Source organism: Elephantulus edwardii, unplaced genomic scaffold, assembly GCF_000299155.1.
Source record: "Elephantulus edwardii isolate Elephantulus edwardi_28Jun2011 unplaced genomic scaffold, EleEdw1.0 scaffold00034, whole genome shotgun sequence".
Classification (NCBI taxonomy): domain Eukaryota; kingdom Metazoa; phylum Chordata; class Mammalia; order Macroscelidea; family Macroscelididae; genus Elephantulus; species Elephantulus edwardii.
In genome coordinates this window covers 19,801,433-19,823,724 of record NW_006399784.1, presented here as the reverse complement: position 1 = coordinate 19,823,724, position 22,292 = coordinate 19,801,433, and positions in this window count along the sequence as shown.

Sequence of the window (22,292 nt, the reverse complement as noted above, 5' to 3'; positions counted from 1 at the left end):
CCTTTATTCATTGCCCATCTTTTGTATGCATGTGTTGTTTGGTGATACTGTGTTAGTTCCAACCTACAGCAGCCCTAAGTATAACAGAGTAAAACTCTACCGGATCTTACACCATCTCACGACTGCTGCTGTGTTAAACTCATTGTTGCAGCTACTATATCAGTCAGTTCATCTCAGTGAGAGGCATTCTCTCTCTCTTTTTTAAAAATAATACTCCACTTTACCAAGCAAGATGTTTCTCTGCAGTGACTGGCCCTTCCTAATGACATGCCCAAAGTATGTGAGATGAAGTCTCACCATCCTTGCTTCAAAGGAACATTCTGATGTATGTCAACCAAGACATACATGTTTGTTATTTTTGGCAGTTTATGATGTTGTCACTATCTTTCACCAATACTGTAATTCAAAGGCATCCATTTTTCATCAGTCTTTCTCAATTGCTTTCAAACTTTCATACATGTATGAGGCAATTTGCAGTAGCATAGCTTGAGCCAGGTGCATCATGCTCTTCAAACTCACATACTTACTTTAAAGGAGTAAAGTGAAATCCATGACAGTTTCAATATTTTTCTCCAATTGACATGATATTCTTTATTATTCCAGTTGTAAGACTTTTCTTTATGTTGTTCTGTGGTGTATCTTTAAGCTAATTATTCTTCATTTTAAGCAAGCAAGGTTGTACCATCTAAATATTACAGATTGTAAGCAATGCTTCCTCCAATTCTGATGCCTTGTTACTTTTCATATAGTACAGCTTCTTGCATTATTTTTTTCAGCAGATAGATTGACTAAGTTTGGTGGGAAGAGGCAACTCTGGTGTGCTTTTTCCTTGTTCTATCTGAACAATTGTCTTTTGGCCTATACACAGGTTTGTAGGAAAACTATTAAGTGTAAATAATCTAGTTCCTTTTCTTCACAACAGTATTTACAATTTGTTATGATGCACATAGTCTAATATCTTTGCATAGTCTATAAAACCCATGAAAACATCTTTTTGGTATTTTCTTCTTTCAACAATGATCCTTCTGACATTAGGAATGATATCCCATATTCCATTTCTTCTTCTGAATCTGATCTGAATTTCTAACAATCTTCTGTCAAGGTGTCGCTACAATTATTTTTAATTCTTTCCAGAAAAAGTTTACTTATGCATGATACCAATTGATAATTTTTTAATCTTTCTGGAGTAATTTTTTTAAATGAGCATAAATATGGATCTCTTCCAGCCAATTGGCCAGAAAATTGTCTTTCAAAATTCATGGGCAAAAACAAGTGAACACCCCCAGTGTTGCACATGTTTGTTGAAATGTTTCAAATGGCATTCCATCAATACTTGATTTCTTAGTTTTCCCTAATGAGTTCCACACAGGTTGAACTATTTCCTTCAAAGCTATCTCTATAAAGATAATCTCTAGTAAAACCTAAGGGACAGTTCTACTCTGTCACATTGAGCCACTAAGTGTCAAAGTCAGCTCAATGGCACCTAATCACAACAAAAACATTGGTTTGTTCTAAGTAATTCCTCTCAAGCTACTTTCCCTAGCAGGTCTCTTAGGAATGGGTTAAATCAAACACCAATCATGTTTATTTTCCTTTCAAAAAGAAGTTGTTCCCTTTAGATTGATGAGGCAGGACTCTTATGTTTACTTTACAGAAGGAAGGTTTAGTTCCAGAGAGCCAGTCATCTTTCCTCAGAGACGCAAAGCTAATGTCAGTCTCCAGAGATATGTTATAAATTAGGAGTACTTTGGGAAAAAGCTCGTAACACTTCTCAACATGACTCAATGACACCGCTGAAGGAAAAATCAGAGAGGAGGCAAAGTAATTTTCTTCTCAGACAAAGCCCGACTCTAACCACTCACAAAACTCATTTCTCTAAAGCCCTAGAATTCCCTGGTGTGCCTTCACCTTTGTTTTCTGAACTTTGAGGTCTTCTCCCCACAGCTAGCAAGCTCCCTTGACAACCTGATCCATGGAGGCTGTGAGATAAGTCTCCAGCTTGGGAGAAATTATTTCCAGTCATTCCAACTAAGCCCCCCACAAAGCTCTTGGTTGGGTGGAAGCTCCTCCACATCCCTGAGGGAATTAAATAAAGTCTATGAAAAAATTAAAATCCTGGATGGCAGCTGTGGGGACTGAAATGAACCAGCCTATTACCCAGTGCCTCTCCGGCTCTCTCATGGCAGAGGGTTAATTTATCACATGGAATCCAATCACTTCATATAAAACCAGTGCAGGTTTCATTTCGTTTGATGAGGCATATTGCAAGATTTCAGAAAATCAATTTTACTGAGAGCCATATTAAGCCCCAGGGAATATAACACTACATGTACCTCACATAAGTTTTTGTTATTACTCAGAGGATCACTGGGGAAATTATATACTTAGTATGAAGAAAGGTAATGGCCACCTTCATTGTCTTGGGGCAACTCCCACCTGCTTATCTTTGTGAAATAACAAATAAAAATGGTAAGGCTCCAAATTGGCACTTACCTGAGCTCTCCTGAGCCAAGGGCATGATTAGAGTGTGGAAAAGTGACTTCGTTTTTCAAAGATGCAAACCATTTACAATGGATAATATTACTAACCCACGCTAAAAATCAACAAGCATTGCACATGCTGTCTATTTTCACCAAAGCCCTGTTTTTTATCAAACCCTGTAATTGGTGTCCTGAGAGTAGTATCTACATGGGAAAGCATAGTGGGCTCAAAATCACTTTTGACTGATAAACTGGGCTAACGTTTCTGAAGAGATATATTTCCCCGTAAGAAACTTCTCCATTGTGGTTAAGAAACATTCCCATCTATGTTTATCTGGTCTCTTGGAAACCATTGTATGCAAAGTAATAAACCAAACTAGCTTTTTATGAGGTCCCAACTTGTGGTTAGTGGCAGGAAGCAAATAGCCAAGCCAATGTTTGCAATAGCTTTTATTCTCTCCAAAGGCCATTCAAATCATAGCAGAGGATGGGGAGTGTGTGTACAAGGGAGAAAGGGTATGGGGATGATGCTGTGCTCGGATTCAAATGGATAAAAGAGAAAACCCAGAGCTGCTCTAACTTTCCTTGGCCTAGGACAACAGTGACCAATATGGCAGCAAGTGTTCACATTTGAATTTCCCAAGATACACAGCCTTTTGCTTTGTAGTGCAATACAGTATGCACTACATTACCAGAGCTCTCTATCTAAATGCAAATTATGTAAAAAAAGAACGAAAAATTCAGTTCCACATTCTGAGTGTTCCGTAGCTAGGTGTGACTATTTTCCTGGACAGCAGCACAGGTACAGAACATTTCTCTCTGTATGGTCTTTATTGTTATTAGGTGTAGTTGACTTGATTCCAACTCACAGCAGCCTGTGTACAAAAGAAGGAAAACCTTTCCAGTCTTGTGCCAGCCTCATAAATAATTGCTATATCTGAGCCTACTGTTGTAGCTACTCTGCCAATCTATCTCATTAAAGATCTTCTTCTTCTTTTTTTTTTTTTTTCTGACTCTCTGATTTTCCAAGTAGTCTTTCTCCTGGGATGGATTCCTCCTGATGACATGTCCAAAGTAAGTGACATGAGTTTCCCCATCCTTGCTTGTGAGAAACACTCTGACTGTATTTCTTCCAAGAAAGATATATTCATTCTTCTGGAGGTCCATGACATACTCTTCTTTGCAAATACCATGATCTTTATGTTAGGGAAACATATCAAATAGAATAGAACCAGCCTCAGGAAAAACTTACACCGGTTTTACAATTAGGAAATGAAGATGAGAAATGTAAGCTGTAGGCTACAACTGGTATTTGGGAAGCTAAAGCAGATGCCTTGTTCCAGGAACAAGTTCCCTCACATGCACATTCTTCACAGAACACATCAGAAACCTTTGTAATGCAGACTGTCAAGTGGCCTTCAGATCAAATTGTCAATTTTTAAAGGATATATTGCCCATCCTCATAATTTTTACCTCAGGCATAACAAAACAGCTGCTTGCACAGAGGATTGCTGTTATGTGCCTTTGCCTGTAGGGAAATGTAAGCTTTGATGCTTCTCACAGAGCCAGTGGGGCAACTGTAACATCAGGAAGCAACAGACAAATTACCCAGGAGAAAGGACAGAACATTTCAGAAGAGTGCTTAAAAAAATAATTTTGTCTCCACTAATATGCTATGATGTCCATCATGGATTTCTCTATGTCAACTCTAAATTGGATTCATTTATTTGTTTACACACATGGAGTAGGGTTGTACACATAGACTACCTTTAGATTAAGCAGTATTCACGTGAATGCATCTCTTCAAGGTGCTAAACAAAATTAATGCTACATGCATTCTACCATGTTAAGAGTAATATGCTACAACCTACAGAGAATATGATGGAAACTACAAAAAAGTGAAGTTCTAATGTTGTCACTCTCTTTGATAGGATTCCTAGAGGGGTGAGTCAGCAGTCAACTACCAAAATGGAGATTTCAATAGTGAACTAGGAAAAGAGCTTAATATTACCCAAATAATTATCTGTATATCATTGTTTTTATCTGTAATGGAATTAAAAAAATTATATTAAATTATATTAGTTTGCATAGAAAATTCTTATACATTGTGTTTCACTCATATATATTGTATTTGGAAATTTCAGCCTTAATTTCTTTCCCTATGTTTGCTGGCAGCAAGTGCATTTTTAGAATATATTTTCTGTCAAATTGATTCAGCAACATCATTAAAATAACTTTTAAAAAACACTAGTAAATTATGTACATTATATTGAAACAGATGAGGGAAAGAACAGATTAGAGGTGATATATGATTGAGTATTATGGTTAGCACAGGAATCCAGAATTAAGGTTGCGTAGAGAAGTGTACTCGGGGTGGGGGGTGGGGGGAAGGGACTTGGGAATTGTATACTAATGAAGGAATGTTTTTTCTTTTCTTTTTCTTTTTGGAGAGGGGAGTGAACTGGTGGGGAGGGGTGGGCAGGGAGAAAAGTACAGCAATGAATGAATGGAAATCCAAAACCTCTGTAAATGTCTACTAAAATTAATTAAAAATTTTAAAAAAACCACTAGTATGTTGTTGTTAAGTGCCATCGAGTCATAGATGATTCATAGTGACCCCCCTATGAACAAAAGACCTGAACACTTGTATAACTTTAGTCATTTCTCCATGTTCATAGGGTTTCTGGAGGCAAGCCATTTTGGAACTGGATGCTACTCCTGCTTCTAAGCTTAAAGCTCCACCAAACACAGTCCACCATGGGTAGCCATAGCATGCTTCTTTAAAATTTTAAAATGCTTTCATACTCAAATTTGTAATTAATACTTATCACACTTCTGAAGGGAAGATTCTAATTACCAATTTACCGATGGAAAAACTAAGGATCAGAAAAATTACATGAGCTACCTGAATTTTTACAAGTCAATAGGAAACAGAGTCATAATGAAACCTGGGATTTCAACCAATTTCTTCCAAAGTCTTCAAATTCCCTTCACAACACCTTCTTGACTGCAAAAGATAGCCAGACATTCGTAGTAGAATGTTAAAATAGTGCTTCACTGTGAAGGCACCCTTTTGATGCTGTAAACAGCTTCTCCTGCCTTAAAAGGTGGCTGCAAAGATAGATGGGTAACTCTGTGGAGCGAACAGGATAAACACCCAGAAGCAACTCTGCAGAGTTCAGAACTTGCCTGTTGTGAAAACTGACCACTTGGTTGCTCTTGCTCCAGTGTTCAGCCTTTCTCCTCATTCAGGAAATGAGATCAGGATAAGGGATCTAAATGAGGAACAAATTGCCACAATCCAAGCCAGCTCTGATTTTCACTGCTGATTTTTCCAAAGTAGCTTTCCATGTCTTTTTTCTAAGATTCCACTGGCTTAACTTTAAACCCAACATTTTGGTTAGTCTCAGGCTTGTTAACTGTTTGCACTTCTCAGCTATCCTGCTGTAATCCATAGATGGGAACAAAAAAAAAATGTAAGAGAAGCTTAATCAATGTCTTTACCTAAAGTTTCTTACCTAAAGTCTTTCCTACCTGTTTTGTGCTTTTGGGAATTAACATTATACAGCTTCAAATATGTTCTCCCTCTCTACACTTGGGAAAATAGCTAAGGTTTTGTAGAACGGAGCCCATGAGGTGGTGAGGACCTATCCCATCCTTAGTCTTCTGAGAAAACTCAAGTTAACTTGTACAACATTGCTATGTCTCCAGTTTTATATTTTTATGCAGCAAGTCAATCGTGCTACCTGGATAACAACTAATTATATTTAGAATTGGTGTCCCACCTAAGTGGTCATGAGGTTGGCCAGTTATCTCAGAGTTTATTTGCATAAACTCAGCCCAGTAGAATAGTCCCATGCTCTCTGGGTATATTGAATATTGCGTATTTGCTCTCCCACTGTACTTCAAATGAAGGGTCTCCCTCTTTCCAGCACTGACTGCTGGGACCCAGAGTGTCAGCAGCTAAGAAGGAAAATATATCCTCACCCTGGATCCTCTGTGTCCTGGAAGTAAGGCACCACCACCAAAGGACATGTGGATGTGTCTTTGCTTGATGAGAAATTAAAACACTTTCTTAAAGGTATATCACAGAGGTCCTTATGAAAATATGAAATTTTTTTAAAACAGCATGGCTGTTTACAAGAGGGACATTAGACCCCATACATTGATTGTTGTGTCTTGCTTTCCCACATTTTCTTCCCTGTTTGTGCATCGTTGAATTAAGGTGGGGGGGGGGTGAAGATACTGAATATTCTCCCCAAAAGACTCCTGTAGAAAGTAGCTGAAAACTGTCAGAACAGATAAAGCAGAGATTATTGCATTCTTTAAGGTCTGTTGCCTGATTTCCCTCAGGGCCCCTGCTGCGGACAGTGGGGATCTGCCTAGAAGTCAAGCGTGTGTTAATTTGCATGACTGTGTTAACTAACCATCAGCCACTCCAATCCGGCCCCAGTATAACCTAAATTAATTCAACAAGAGCAGGTGGTTTCATTTGTACATTATTCACATTTGCTAATAAACAAGCAATTTGGGTTTTAGCTGGAATTTTCTCCTGGGGATAAAACTAAGGATCTTTGCCTAGGATTTGGCTTAGGGAAATTCGCACTACGTGCTCTCCTCACCTCAGACACCAACTTTGACACACTCTTCAAGCTTTACACGTTGAGAAAAGCTGGTTGGAATTCAGCCCAAGCTCCTCTGCACCCCTATTCCCTAGATTTAGTGCTGAAGTGAAGCAGCCCTGTCTGGAGCTACTGGGTTCACGTCCACCCTTGTTACCAGTGGGCCCACCTATCCCTCCTTCAGGTAACTATATTTCTTTCACATTCAAACCCGGAGCCCTGGAGACCCAGTTCTTAGAAGGGATTTCTGCCAGTATCTAATTCTTCCTCAAGTCTTTCTGGCTAACTGCCCAGTTAATTTTTCTTCCAAAAGCAGGGCCTATCTGCCCGGGTTTTGCTAACCCACATTTTGGAGACTGGAAATCTCAGTCTGGGAACTAAGATCTGGGTACTAGATAAGTTTCCCTAATGAGGACTCTCTGCCAACCCACTCGTTTGCCAGTGTGTTGTATTGTGGTGGCTTCTGTGTTGCTGTGATGCTTGTAACTATGCTACCAGGATCTCCAAATCCAGCAGAGTCATGTATCGTGGGCAGATTTTAGCACAGCTTCCAGATTATGAAAGGAGGAGGAAAGGGCTGGCAATCTATATCCAATAGTTGTTGTTGCTGTTGTTATGTGCCATAGAGTCGCAGTTGACTCATAGAGACCCTATGAAGGAGAGTCCTTGATGCTTGGGTGTCTCTCATTCTCTCTCCAGGTTCATAGGGTTTCTAGAGGCAAGCTATTATGGAAGTGGATGCCACTCCTCCTACCAAGCTTGTTTTAATAGGGGAGCTCCACCCCACTCTCTGTCCACATTTGGTAGCCAGCCATTAACGGATTTGACACATCAGTGTCACAGTGTTCAGCCTCACAGCAATCACAAGTGACCACGGGACGGCAACATATCCAATAGTTAGCTTATGAAAACCTGGTAGGTTGCAGCATACTGTCATTTGCTGAGAGTATGCCTTCAAGATGAGATGGATTTCAGATTTGGTAAAGAGGAGAGTCAGGAGGAATGAGAAGGATTGGCACAATGGGCCAACATAGGAATGATCAAGAAGATGGCACAGGACTGGAAAACGTTTCATTCAGACTTATGAAAGGTTAGCGTGAATCAGAGGCTATTAGATGGTAATGCACACAATTGCCTGGCTGTAGAGTCCCCACTAATGCAGGCTGCTTGTGTATTGAATCATCAGCAATGATAAAGTAGTAATAAAGCTAGTGCTTACTGTGCTAGGGGTCAAAATTTGGGCAAAAGTCATCGTTAAGCTTCATATAATGTAGGTATCAATCTAGGTAAAATCCCTAGATGGTTCAAATGGTTACACTCTAAGCTACTACTCACTGAAACATTTATGAGTGGTTTGAACTTACCAGTCACTCTTGAAGGAAAGCGGAGATGCGTTGCCATAAACATTTGCAGCCTTGGAAATTCCATAAGGTGGCTCTGCTTTGTCCTGTAAGGCTGTTGTGAGTCAGAATCGACTGGATGTCAATGGGGTGGATTTTCTTTTGTTTTGTTTCTGTGTGGGAGCTCTAGTGTCCTACTGGTAAGAAGCTGTGTTGCAATTCCAAAGCCATATGGTTCAAATCCACCACCAGCTCCATGGGAGAAAGTCAGCCAATTTCCCATGTGATTTATTGCCTCTGAAAACCCACAGGAAGGTCATGAGTTAGCTCTGACTTAATGGAACACGACAGTGACAACATGTAGATTCTAGGTACATATTCACATTCATGTTGATGTTAATTTCTGCTTCTCACACCTTTTTTTTTAACTGTTATCCAGCACCACTCTTCTATACCACTTCAGGGCAGGCAGAACAGGTAAGGAGGTACGGTTGACTTGGCTAGTTTAGGTGTTAAGACAGAGTTGGACAGCAAGACTCCAAAGCAGCTGCAGCTATGTGGAGCCCAGTCAAGAGCACAAATCCAGTCACCAGGGGAGACCTGAGTGCCCAAGCCAGAGAAGCATGTGGATTGGTCAAAAATACCTCAAAATCTTTTCGTTTACATGCAAAGGGTGTAAGAATCCATCAAAATGTGTAGCTAATGCTCCTGGGCTGACACTCAACACATAGTCTCTAAATGGTCTGTGATGACTGTTGTATTGGAGGATTCTGGTTGTTGGATACCAATTAAAAAAATGATAGCATCCTTCAACAGGTTATTAACATTTCCACCTCAAATAAAGTACTGACAAAGGTGATGGCTGAAGCACTAAAGGCGATGACTTTTCTGGGATGCTATTTAGCATTGTTCCATGACTTTTTTTTAAATGACTGGAAGCTAGTAAATGTAATAATGCAAATACGAGATGTTGTGAACTTCATCTGCCTTAAACAATTAATGACAAAGGAAACTAAAAGTTGTTCCTGGGCAAACTGGTTCGAGAAACTTCTCAAAGCATCTCCTTTGCACCACAATAGCTTTGAGGACCACTGAGCTACAACATTTAACTTGAAGCAAATTCATAATAGTAAGAGTACCAGGTCTGTTGAGTGCAGCCACATCAACTGGCCTTTCCCAGAAAATCTTTAAAGGAAAGTAGAACCTCCATAGGGAGTTATGCTGTTAACCCAAAGGCAGAACCTCGGTGGTGGTTGAAATAAACCAAAGTTTCCTCAGGAGACAGATGGGCAATCTCCCGCTAAGTGGTTTACAGCCTCTAAAACCCCACTAAAGAGTTAGCGCATCAGTTCTGACTCAGTGGCAATGAGCAAAATTTCCTAACCTCAAATCCTGCTTTTTGATACATCCTCAAGCTTCATTCAGCAGTAGTTTCTTGGTCTTGAGTAAAAATCATTAAAGAGAAAATGAAAAGAATTAGTTGTTGTCATTGTTGTTGTTGTTGTTATGTGCCATCAAGTCGCTTGCGACTCATAGTGATGCTATGTACAACAGCCCTAAACTCTGCTCTGTCCTGTGTCAATCACACTGTCTATGACACTCCCATCCCGATTATCCCAGTCACTGAATCAGTCCACCTCATAGAGGACCTTCCCCTTCTGCGCCGTCCCTCCACCCTATCAAGCATGATGTCCTTCTCCAAGGACCGGTCTCTCCTCACAACATGTCCAAAGTATGTTAGACGGAGCCTCAGAATCCTTGCCTCCAAGGAGCCACCCGGTTTAACCCTTTCCAGGACAAATTTGTTTGTTTTCCTAGCAGTCCATGGTATTCTCAATACTCTTCTCCAGCACCACAGCTCAAAGGTATCAATTCTCCTTTTGGCCTCCTTGGTCATTGTCCAACTCTCTGATGCATAACAAGTGATTGCGAAGACCATGGTCTGTATCAAACGCACCTTAGTCTCCAGAGAGACATCATTAGTCTTCAGTACTTTGGAGAGGTCCCTAACAGCAGACTTTCCCATGGCAATGCACCTTTTAATTTCCTGGCTACTGGTGCCAAGAGTGTTAACTCTGGAGCCAAGCAAACTAAAGCTTTACCATTTCTTTACCATCCATCCTGATGCTGCCAATTGGTCCAGTGGTGAGAAGGAGAAAAATTCCAAAATATGGCTTGGGATCGTTTAACCCCTGTATCTATGGGAAGGTGTGTATCACAGTTGTGATTTTTTTCACCATACTTATTCAATCTCTGCTCAGCTAATAATCCAAGAAGTTGGCTGTGCAAAGAGGAACATGACTTCAGGTTCTGCATATGACACATTTTATTCATTAAAAATGAAGAATACCTGAAGAACTTACTAACGAAGCTCAAGACTAAATAGTCTTCAGCGTATACTTCAACACAAAGAAAACCAAAATCCTTACAGCTGACCAACAAAAAGCATCATGCTGAACAGATTTAACACTGAAAAGGAATCACTTTTACTTGGATCCATAATCAATGTCTGAGGAAGCAACAATAAAGAAATCAAAAGACATACAGCATTATTCAAATCTGCTGCAAAGAACTTCTTTAAAGTGCAATAGAGCAGGGATGTCTTCTTGAGGATGGAGGTAAGCCTGACACAAGCCGTGTTCCTTTCAGTCACCTCTTATACAGATGAAAGTTGAGCAATCTGTAAGGAAGATTAAAGAATTGATGTCTCTGAGTAGTGATGTTGAAGACTATTGAATATACCAATGGCTGCCAAAAGGACAAACCAATCTGTCTTCAATGAAGTTTAGTCAGAATGCTCCTTAGAAGCAAGGGTGGTGAGAGCTCATCTCACATACTTGGGAAGGACCAGTCCCTGGTGAAAGAAATTATATTTTATAAAATAGTTAGTGGGGGTGGGGGGAAGACTTTCAATGGGATGAACAATAAGGTCAAACATAGGAGTGATTGTGAGGATGAGGTAGCCACGAGCAGTGTTTCATTCTATTCTACATGGGATTGCTATGAATAGGAACTGACTTGATGGCATTTCACAACAACTTATCTATGGATAACAATTAGAATGGGAATCCCAGAACACTTGATCATGCTAATGTGAAACCTATACTTGGACCAAGGAGGCAGACATCAGAACAGAGCAAGGAAACACTGCATGGTTCAACATTGGGAAAGGCGTATACCATGGATGTGTCCTGTCTCCATACCTTTTCAACCTTTATGCAGAACAGATTATCCAAGAGGCTGGGCTCTATGAGGAGAAGTGTGGCATCAGGATTGGTGGAAGATTCATCAACAATCTGCATTATGCGGATGACACAGCCCAACTTGCTAAAAATGAAGAGGACCTGAAGCACATGCTGCAGAGGGTCAAGGACTGCAGCCTACAATATGGATTGAGGCTCAATGTCAAGAAGACAAAGATTCTCACCACTGGACCAATTGGCAGCATCAGGATGGATGGTGAAGAGATTGAGATTGTTAACAACTTCTGTCTGCTTGGCTTCACGGTCAACATTCTTGGCACCAGTAGCCAGGAAATCAAAAAAAGTATTGCAATGAGAAAGTCTTCTGTTAGGGACCTCTCCAGGGTACTGAAGAGCAATGGTGTCACTCTGGAGACTAAGGTGTGTCTGATACAGGCCATGGTCTTTGCAATCACTTGTTATGCATCAGAGAGTTGGACAATGACTAGGGAGGATAGAAGGAGAATTGATGTCTTTGAGCTGTGGTGCTGGAGAAGACTATTGAGGGTACCATGGACTGTTAGGAAAACACACAGATTCTTCCTTGAGAGGTTTAAACCGGGTGGCTCCTTGGAGACAAGGATTCTGAGGCTTCATCTAACATACTTTGGACATGTTGTAAGGAGGGACAGGTCCTTGGAGAGGGACATCATGCTTGGTAGGGTGGAGGGACAGCACAGGAGGGGAAGGCCCTCTATGAGGTGGATTGATTCAGTGATTGGGGTAATCAGGATGGGTGTGTGAGAGGCAGAGAGCAATTGGCACAGGACAGAGCAGGACTTAGGGCTTTTGTACATAGGGTCGCTATGAGTCACGAGTGACTCAATGGCACATAACAACAACAATCTTCTTTAATGTAATGCAATGCAATATAATGTAATTATCTTTATTCATAAAATCTTATTTAATCACCTTTCAATAATACAATCTAATGTAGTATAATGAATCACTTGGTTGACTTCATATCAGTGTAGGAATTTTGTTGTATGTCATCGAGTCGGAACTGACCCATAGCTGACCCTCCAGTGGGTTTTCAAAGGCAGTTAATCACATGGGAGGAGACTGCTCATTCTCCGGCAGAGCAGCTGGTGGATTCGAACTGCATCTCTTTGGGATTGCAGTGCAACTTTTTACCCATAGGCTACCAGAGGTCATGTAAGATAGAACCTAAAGTTAACTACTTTTGAGTTATATAAACAGCAGAATAGATACAGAGACATGTAGATGTACACATGGGAAATGTTGTGTAAAGATCACTGGATCATTATACAAAACATATCAAAGGGATTGACACTACTGAGACCTTAATTTGGACTTGTAGCCTTCATAACTGTAAAGAAACAAGTATTTATTCTTTAATGCCACCTACTTGTAATACAAAAGCTATATTTGGACCAAGAAGCAGTCCTCAGAACAGAGCAAGGAAACAGTGCATAGTTCAAAATCAGGAAAGGAGTGCATCAGGGATGCATCCTGTTCCCGTACCTTTTCAATACATATGCAGAGCAGATTATTCCTAAAGCAGGGCTTTATGAGGAGAAGTGTGGCATCAAGGATTGGAGGAAGACTCATTAACAACTTATGATATGCAGATGACACAACTTTGCTTACTAAAACTGAGGAGGACCTGAAGCACTCTTTCAATAAGTCAAGGACTATAGTCTCCAATATAGATTGACGCTCAACATCAAGAATACAAAGGTTGTCATCACTGGGCCAATTGACAGCACCATATTAGATGGAGAAGAGATTGAGGCTATTAACAATTACAGCTTGCTCAGACCCACAATCAACACTCTTAACACCAGCAGTCAGAAAATTAAAAGACAAATTGCATTGGGAAAATCTGCTGTCAAGGACCTCTCCAGAGTGCTGAAGAGCGACGATGTCAGTCTAGATACAAAGGTGTGCCTAATCCAGGCCATTGTTTTCTCAATTAGTTGCTTTGCTGCAGAGAGTTGGACAATGACTAAGGATTACAAAAGAAAAATAGATGTCTTCAAGTTGTGGTGCTGGAGAAGAGTCTTGAACATACCATGGACTGCCAAGAAAACAAATAGTTCTGTCTTGGAGAGGATGAAAACAAGTCTTTCCTTGGAGGCTAGGATTTTGACGCTCCACGTCACTTACTTTGGGTATGTGACCAGGAGAGATCAGTCCTTGGAGAAGGACGTCATGCTCTGAAGGGTGGAAAGACAGCACAGCAGAGGGAGACCCCAGATGAGATGGATTGATACAGTAACTGGGACAATCGCAGTTGGTGTGTTGGAATTAGTGAGACTGGCTCAGGACAGAGAAGGGTTCAGAGCTGTTGTACATAGGGTTGCAGGCGACTCAATGGCACATAACAACAATTCCATACTAGTTTTTGAAATGCATATAGGTTTGGAAGCAGAAGTAGTAACAAATTCCTAAATAACATGCCTTAGGAAACTCTATGAACTTAGATCAATGTAGATAGTTGTAGAGAGGCTTCAGGCCTTTTGTTCATAGTGTCACTATGAGTCGTGCTCGACTTGCAGGCAATCAACAACAACAACTTGTGATAGTTGAATTGTAGAAACACCAGAGAACTAAGGACTCCCAGAAGTAGTCCACAGGCCTTTTAAGTCACAGTAAAACTACACATGACAACACCAACAACTCAGAGAAAGAAAAGTTCTATTCATTTTCCGCTTTCCTGAGAGACTTCTGCAGGCAGAAAATAATAGCTGTAAGGTAGGAATCAACTCAGAGTTGACCTTCCATTTCTCAAGAGGCTGTAAATTGTACAAGAGAAAAATTTCCATCTCTCTCCTGAGAAATTGCTGGTAGACTCCAGTCAACAGAGACCTGACTTTTGTGTAGGCAGTGTGTCTCTCAATGGATCAGGCCACCAGTACTGCCATATTTACAGGCAGAAGAGTATCTGTTTTCATTGAGCGACTTGAAGGGCTTCTAAGTATTCCACCTGCCATATACTTCTTGCCCAAAGAGTTGCAAGGGGGCTACTATCTTCTGGCCTGCTTGGAAATTTTCCTCACCAAATTTACTAATAGGCTTGAAGAAAGAAGGCCCCTGGAGTGGGTAGACTTCTTACTTGCTGTGGATACTCTTATTGTGATGTTCTGATATAAGGGGTTTTTTTCCTCTGAAGCAATTAAGTAGAGTTGAATGGCTGGCATTTTGACAAGGTCACCAAAGTCTTCAGATATGAGGGTTCAGAAGCTCAATTTTGTGTGGTCATTGAAGTTCTGGATCATAGATTCAGGCTGTTCAAACACATGTGACTGGCTGGCAGCTGCTAAGCAATTTTCTTTTTTCCAGATTAGTATATTCACCAATTTGTTGTATTCACATATACGATGGCATGTTATCAGGAGGAGCTGGCCCCTGACAAAGGACATTATGTCTGGGAAAGGAGAGGGTCAGCAAGAGGACAACTGTCCAGGAGACTAATTGATACAGCAACTGTAACCATGGGCTGCAGCACAGCAGAGAGTGTGAGACTGGCATGGAATTGGGCAGGGTTTTGTTCTACCAACACATAAGGTTGCTATGAATCAAAACTAATAGCAACTTTAGGTTGGAAAATATTTTTTGAAACCAAATTCCTAATTCAAAGCAAGACATTGGAATTTTTTTTCATTCTCATCCTAATCAGTGACGACTACTTGAGCCCTTCAAGTGTCCACCCCTCTGTCCAAAACAAGAGACAAATGGTAAGTCTTCAGCTCAAGTTTTGTTTCTTTTTTTTAGGATTCAAAGCATAACAATGTCGTGGTACAGTTTCCAAGATTATGATATATCTTATTGTTGTTATGAGCCATCAAGTCAACTATAACTCATAGTGATGCTATGCACAATAGCTCTAAACCCTACCCTATCCTGAGCCAATCTCACTGTCTCGACACACCTACTACCCACATTGCCCCAGTTACTATGTCAATTCATCTCATCCAGGGTCTTCCTCCTCCTGAGCTGTCTCTTCCAAATATGATGTCCTTCTCCAAGGACTGGTCCCTCCTGGCAACATGCTCAAAGTAAATGAGACAGCCTCAAAATCTTGCCTCCAGGGAACACTTGGTTTCACCCTCTCAAAAACAGACTTGTTTGTTCTATTGGAAGTCCATAGTATGTTCAATACTCTTCTCCAGCTCAAAGACATTGATTCTTCTTCTATCATCTTTTATCATTTGGTCATACATAGTAAAAAATTGTGAAGATCATTGTCTGGGTTTATCTGAGATACATTTTAGTTAGACTATGTCTTTGTTATGAGCTTGGTGAGGCTCCAAACTTAACTGCAATAATATGCTTAAATGCAAAACCCTCCTGTCATTTCTTCAGCAAATGACGAATCTCATCCATGATACATCAGATCGTTGGAGCTTCAGATTCAGACGGTGACATTTATTGAGCCTGTCTCCATTCTACCTTCTTTGTGTCTGAAAATTAAAACTGTGTGGAGTTTCATAGATAAGAGTTTGAAGGAAAGAGAATAAGACATGGAGATATTCTGGTTGGCTTGACCTGAGTCTATCTGACTTCCCTTCATTCCAGTTGGTAACAAGGACCTCATAGGTCAGGATATGGACTTGATGCTGACAGGTACCACAAAGCTAAGGCTGGAATGGCTATTTCCCACCTTGGCAGAGAGAAAAGAGTGAAGCAGACGTGCAGAAATGAAGAACCAAGAAGCCATGCACATTAAGTAGACATAAGTGACAAGTCCATTGGTACAGCTCTATGAGAGTGAAGGAATGAGAATATAACTTCTATGCAGGCATTAGTACTCTGGTTTCAGGTCGGTGACACTGTCAAAAGAGCAGAGGCAGTGTGGGAATGTCTGATCCACAAAGGAGAAAAGAAAAACTGTCCTTGTCAACAACATCAACAACACAAAACCAATCTCCATGCAGTTAGACTTATCTCTTATGTTTCTGCAGGTTTTTCTATTAATTCCAACACCAATCTTACTGTGTTAGTGGGTCCAAAATTCATTCTAATAGGTCACAGACCACACAGAAACATATTAATGAAATCAAAGGCTATAATTCAGATTGGTAGTGAATAGAATCAATCAGGACAGCTTCCAAAATGTGCTACAGGCATCTCAGCCTTAAGCCTCCTGGCTTTAAGCCAGCATTACTACAAAGCTCTTATTTCTGCCAGCCCCCTCCCTCCTCACCTCTCCCCTCCCCTATCCTCAAAAACCTTTAAGCAAAAGGTTCTTAGCTCTGGTTCTGTGGGATAGCTGTCTCAAAGTCTGCTTTGCCTCATGTCAGGTTTCTGGTTCTCTGAAGGGGCTGCTCTTCTTTCGCTGATGGACCAGTCCTTGGAAAATGACATTATATGTTCTGGCTGGTGCATGAATTTCTGGTCCCGAAGAGTACATTGCATTCCCTTGCTCCTTCTTTGCTAGTGGTGAGGTTCTAAATTCTGGTGCTGAATCCTCTCAGTTTAATGACTAGCCAATCTCTATTTGCATAGCCCCACCCATCCATGTGGTAAAGTCATAGTTATTAATTAGGGAAGCCATTTAGTACAATAAGCCCTTAACTCCACAAGGCCTTGCAGTAATGCCTGCTTTATAAAATCATGAGATTCCCCTATCTCTGGATATTAAATCTATTTCTTTTCTCAAACTAGTTTTCATGGATTTCTCATTACTTTAGTCAAAGATCGTGCTCTAGAATATGCTAATAAGATTAGAAAGGTAGCAAACTGATTAGCTGTCTTACTAAATAAGTGATTTATAAGAATTAAAATAGTTTTATTTTAAATGAGGGCAATGGCAGTTTAGTGGTAAAGTTCTCACTTTGCATGTTGGAGACCCAGGTTCAATTTCTGGCCTTTGTACCGCAAATCTATCCACTATTTCTTCAACAGTGGAGGCTTAAGTGTTGAGATAATACAGACTAGGTTTCACGGGCGCTTTCGGATCAGAACAGATTAAGAGCAAATGTTTTGTGTTCTGCTTTTGATAATCAGCCAATGAAAACCATATGGATCACTATAGTCAGATCCCGTTATGTCACTGTGAGTCAAGAGCCAACTCAATTGGAGCCAGCAACCCAACAAAATAGTTTTAAAACCACGTGTGAATTGTGAGTCCACCAGACTCACACTGTGGTGGCAGTGACTTATGCCATGTGGTTGCTGTGATGTTAAACACTGTGACAGTGTTATGCCAAATGTGATAATGGTTACCCATGGTGAACAATGTTTGGTGGAGCTCCCGATTAAAACAAGCTTGGAAACAGGAGTGGCATCCACTTTTGAAATAGCTTGCCCCCAGAAACTCTATGAACTTGGAGAAACAATGAAAGTTATATAAGTGTTCAGGTCTTTCATTCATAGGGTCACTATGAGGGGTCTACAGCTCAATGACACTTAACAACAACAACAGCAACAACAAAAGCAGCTTGTTTCCATTGAGATGTATAGCTTCAGAAATCCAATGAAGGGCCTTCACGAGTTGGAATTAACAGTTTGTTTGCTTTTATGGGGTTAAAAATGACCCTGAAGAACATTTTGCTGAGTGAAATATCTCAGTCACAAAAGGACATGATGCCACTGTTATAAAACAAGACTGACATGAGGACTGGGGAGAAACTAAGAAAAGAAGCAATAAATAAAGTCCACTGCATTGAAACAGATGAGCAATAGAACTGCTTAAAAGGAACATATGATTAGGTATTATTTATATGACAACAGTCCCGAATAAGAGCTGCAGAGTAAAGTGGACTGGGAGGGAGGGAGAATGCACAACAATGAAAGCATTTTTTCAAAGAGAAAAGCAAACTGAGGGTGTGGGCAGAGAGAAAATGTGCAACAATGAATGAATGGAAATCCAACTTCTGTATAAACTTTCTAAAAATAAAAACAAAACAAAACAAAAACTCCCAACAAAACTCATACTTCCTGTCATGGAGTCAGCTCTGGCTCACAGTGACCCTCCATCAGTTTTCTAAGGAAAAACTTCTGGAGACTTGTCTTTTGGTTACCAACATAACATGCTATAGACTATAGAGCTCCTTGATTAATTTCCTAGAGCTGCCATAGCAAGTATCACAAATGCATTGTCTCATAACTCTATCGTTGTCAGTTTGCTGTACTGTGGAGGCTCGTGCATGGCTGTGATGCTAGAAGTTATGCTACCAGGATTTCAAATTCCATGAGGGTCATTCATGGTGGACAAGTTTCAGCAGAGCTTCCAGATTAAGATAGACTAGAAATCAGGTCCTGCCATCCATTTCTGAATAACAAGCACTCGAAACCCCTATTAATAGTAGCAGAACATTGTCTCACAGTTGGCCGCAGATGAATTCCTCAAGCTGGAAGACACTCGAAATATTATTGGGGAAACCTGCTTCCTCAAAGTAGAGTCTAATGTCATGGATAGAATAAAATTTTCATCCAATAAAGTATCTTCATTTGTGATGTAGCGTGACTCAAAGTGAGGAGAAACAGCTGTATTTTTGCAAAGCATGAATTTAAGAAATTTGTAAGTGGTCAAAATGAAGAAGAATGCATAAAGATCATAGGCATCAGTGAGCTGAAATAGACTTGTATTGGACATTTTCTTTTTTTTTTAATTATTTTTTAACTTTATTACCTTTTTGTGTGTACCATCAAACCAGATCTGACTGGTCCTCCAGCAGAGCGTCTGGTGGATTCAAACTGTGCATCTCTTGGATTGCAGTGCAGCTTCTTGCCACTAGGCCACCAGAGAGGCGTATTGGACATTTTCAATTGTTGCTGTTGATTGCCATCAAGTCGAGTACGACTCGTAGTGACCCTATGAACAAAAGGCGTGAAGCCTTTCTGTAACTATCGTTGTTTCTCCAAATTCATGGAGTTTCCGGAGGCGTGTTGTTTAGGAAGTGGATGCCACTCCTGCTTCCAAACCTGAATCAATCTGGGAGCTCCATCAAATCCTGCCCACGGTGTGTAACCATTACATTGTTTGGCACACCTATGGCACAGTTGTTCCATTTAGGGCATTTGAGACCCTGCTGGCACAAGGTTCAGTATCACAGCAAACCCAGATTACCTCAGCACAGCAAGCTTACCAGAGTGCTGTATGACTTAGAAGAATGTCCCTCCAAAATATAGTAACAAGGAATTAAAATATAAACCTCAGGCCCAACTTTTAAATGCAAGGGCCACGCAGGAGGTCTTGTTGACACTAAACAAAAGGCTTAAATAATAAAAAAAACCAACCACACAATTCCCACAGATCCTCAACCAAAACAAGAGCATCATCTTAAAGAGTCCAGCTGCTTCACCCAACTTCAGAATGGAGACAGGAGCCATTATTTTAATAATTATCATAATTATTCTTTTCTAAGAGTTCAAATTCAAATAAAATTAGGTAACACAAATATCTTACTTTATGTCTTCTGATAGGAAAGAGCAATCTCTGGCTTTATAACTATACACAATAGATCCAGTGAATTCCAAGAAGGGAAGATTATCTTCCAAGACACTCTTCTGAATAGACAATCATATAATCTATTATGTCAGGACTGACAAATTGAAGAATAGTGTCAGATTTGTCATAAAAAAAGAATATTTTAAAAATTGCCCTTGAAATGCAATGCTATCAATGATTGAATAAAGTTGTCATTGTTGTTAAGTGCTGTCGAGTTAAGTATGACTCATAAGGACCCAATGTACTACAAATCTGAATCTTGTCCTATCCTGTGCCATCCTCATCGTTTCTGACATATTTCAGCATATTGAAGTAGTAACTGTACCAAGCTATCTGGTTAAGGATCTGCCTCCCTTCTGTCAATCCTCCACCTTTCTGTGATGTCCCTCTCCAAGGAATAGCCTCTTCTAACAACACACTCAAAATACGTGAAAACAAAACACTCTGGTTGTACTTTCTCCAAGACATATTTGTTTGTTCTTTTACAGTCTATGGAATATGCAATATTATTCTCCAATAGATTTCAAAGGCATCAATTCTTCTTCTGCCATCCCTGTTCCATGGCCAGCTCTCAGATGCATAGCAAGTGATTGAAAAGATGATGGTCTCAATTAGGGGTACCTTAGTCCTCAAACTGACACCACTGCTCCTCAGTAATTTTGAGAAGTCCCTGTGGCAATAACAGTTTATTGTTTATAATTACTTTCCTCATCATTGACCTTGACTTTGCCATGTGGATGGGCAGGAATATGCAAATAGAATGTGTTAGTCTAACCATAAGGGGATTGGCTAGTCTTGACACTAAATTGAGCAGATTCAGCAGTAGAATTTAGTAATCTCTCTACTAAGAGACAAGGAGCAGAGCATGTATAATGCACATCCTTTGGGACAAAGAGTCCTGTGCCACCCAGGTTGGGGCCTACAGGAGCAGTAGCAGCCACAGCAGAGGACCACATACCTCATATGAGAAAGAACTGATTTTGGGACTGCTACCCCATGGAACCGGAGCTAAGAGCCTTTGCCTAAGTTTCCTGGAGGACTGATGGAGAGAGCCATCACTGGCAGGTGTTTACAACACTCACCTAAAGGCATGAGGCTGAAGGCTGGGGTATCTGCAAGCACATTCCAGAAGTTCAATTGACTGAGTGATTATATTCTACTTCCAAACCTGAATTATAGCCTGTAAACTTCCCAAATCAACCCCATAATAATTAGTATGGTTCTGTCTTCTGTGAGGTATTGAAACAGATTTTGGACCTAATAGAGCAATAAGATTGGTGTCAGAATAAGTAGGAAGAGATGCGGTAGCATGAGGGACATGTCTGACCTCATGGGAATTGGTTTTCTGTAGTTGTTTATAATGATGACTATGATGGGGGCAGTTGCCCCTTCTAGAATCGGTAGAGTTCAGATATGACCAGCACCACATGATCCTTGCTCTTTTTATAGTCCCTGTCTGCAGACTTTCCCAATGCAATACATTTTCTGATCTCCCGACTGCTTATACCAAGGGTGCTGATTGCAGATCAAAGTAAGATGAAGTCATTGATAATTTCAATCTTTTCTCCATCTATCATGATGTTGCCTATTCGTCCAATGAGAATTTTTGTTTCTTTGATGTTGAGATGTAATCTGTATTGAAGTCCATATTGTTTGATTTTCTGCAGCAAACACTTCAAGTCCTCCTCACATTCAGCAAGCAAACTTATGCCTCCTACATAAAGCAGGATGTAGATGAGTCTTCCTCTGATCTTGATACCACACTCTTCTTCATGGAGTCCAGCTTCTCAAAGTATTTATTCAGCATACAGATTTAAAAGGTATGGAGAAAAGATACATCCCTAAAGCACACCTTTCTGGATTTCAAACCATATAGTGTTCCCTTGCTCTATTTGCACAACTTCTTGGTCTAGTTATAGGTTTCATATGAGCACAATTAAGTGTTCTGGGGTTACCATTCTTCTCAATGTTAGCCATAATTTGTTATGATTCATTTGGTATTCTGTACTTTCAGCCAGGATTCTTTTTTTTAAATTTTTATCTTTTTATTATTAAATTTTATTAGTTTTTTTTGCTTTTTTTCCCTAATTATATTTTATTAATTTTCATAAACATTTACAGAGATTTTGGGTTTCCATTCATTCACCGCTGCACCATTCTCTCTACCCTCCTCCCAGTTTGTTCTTGTC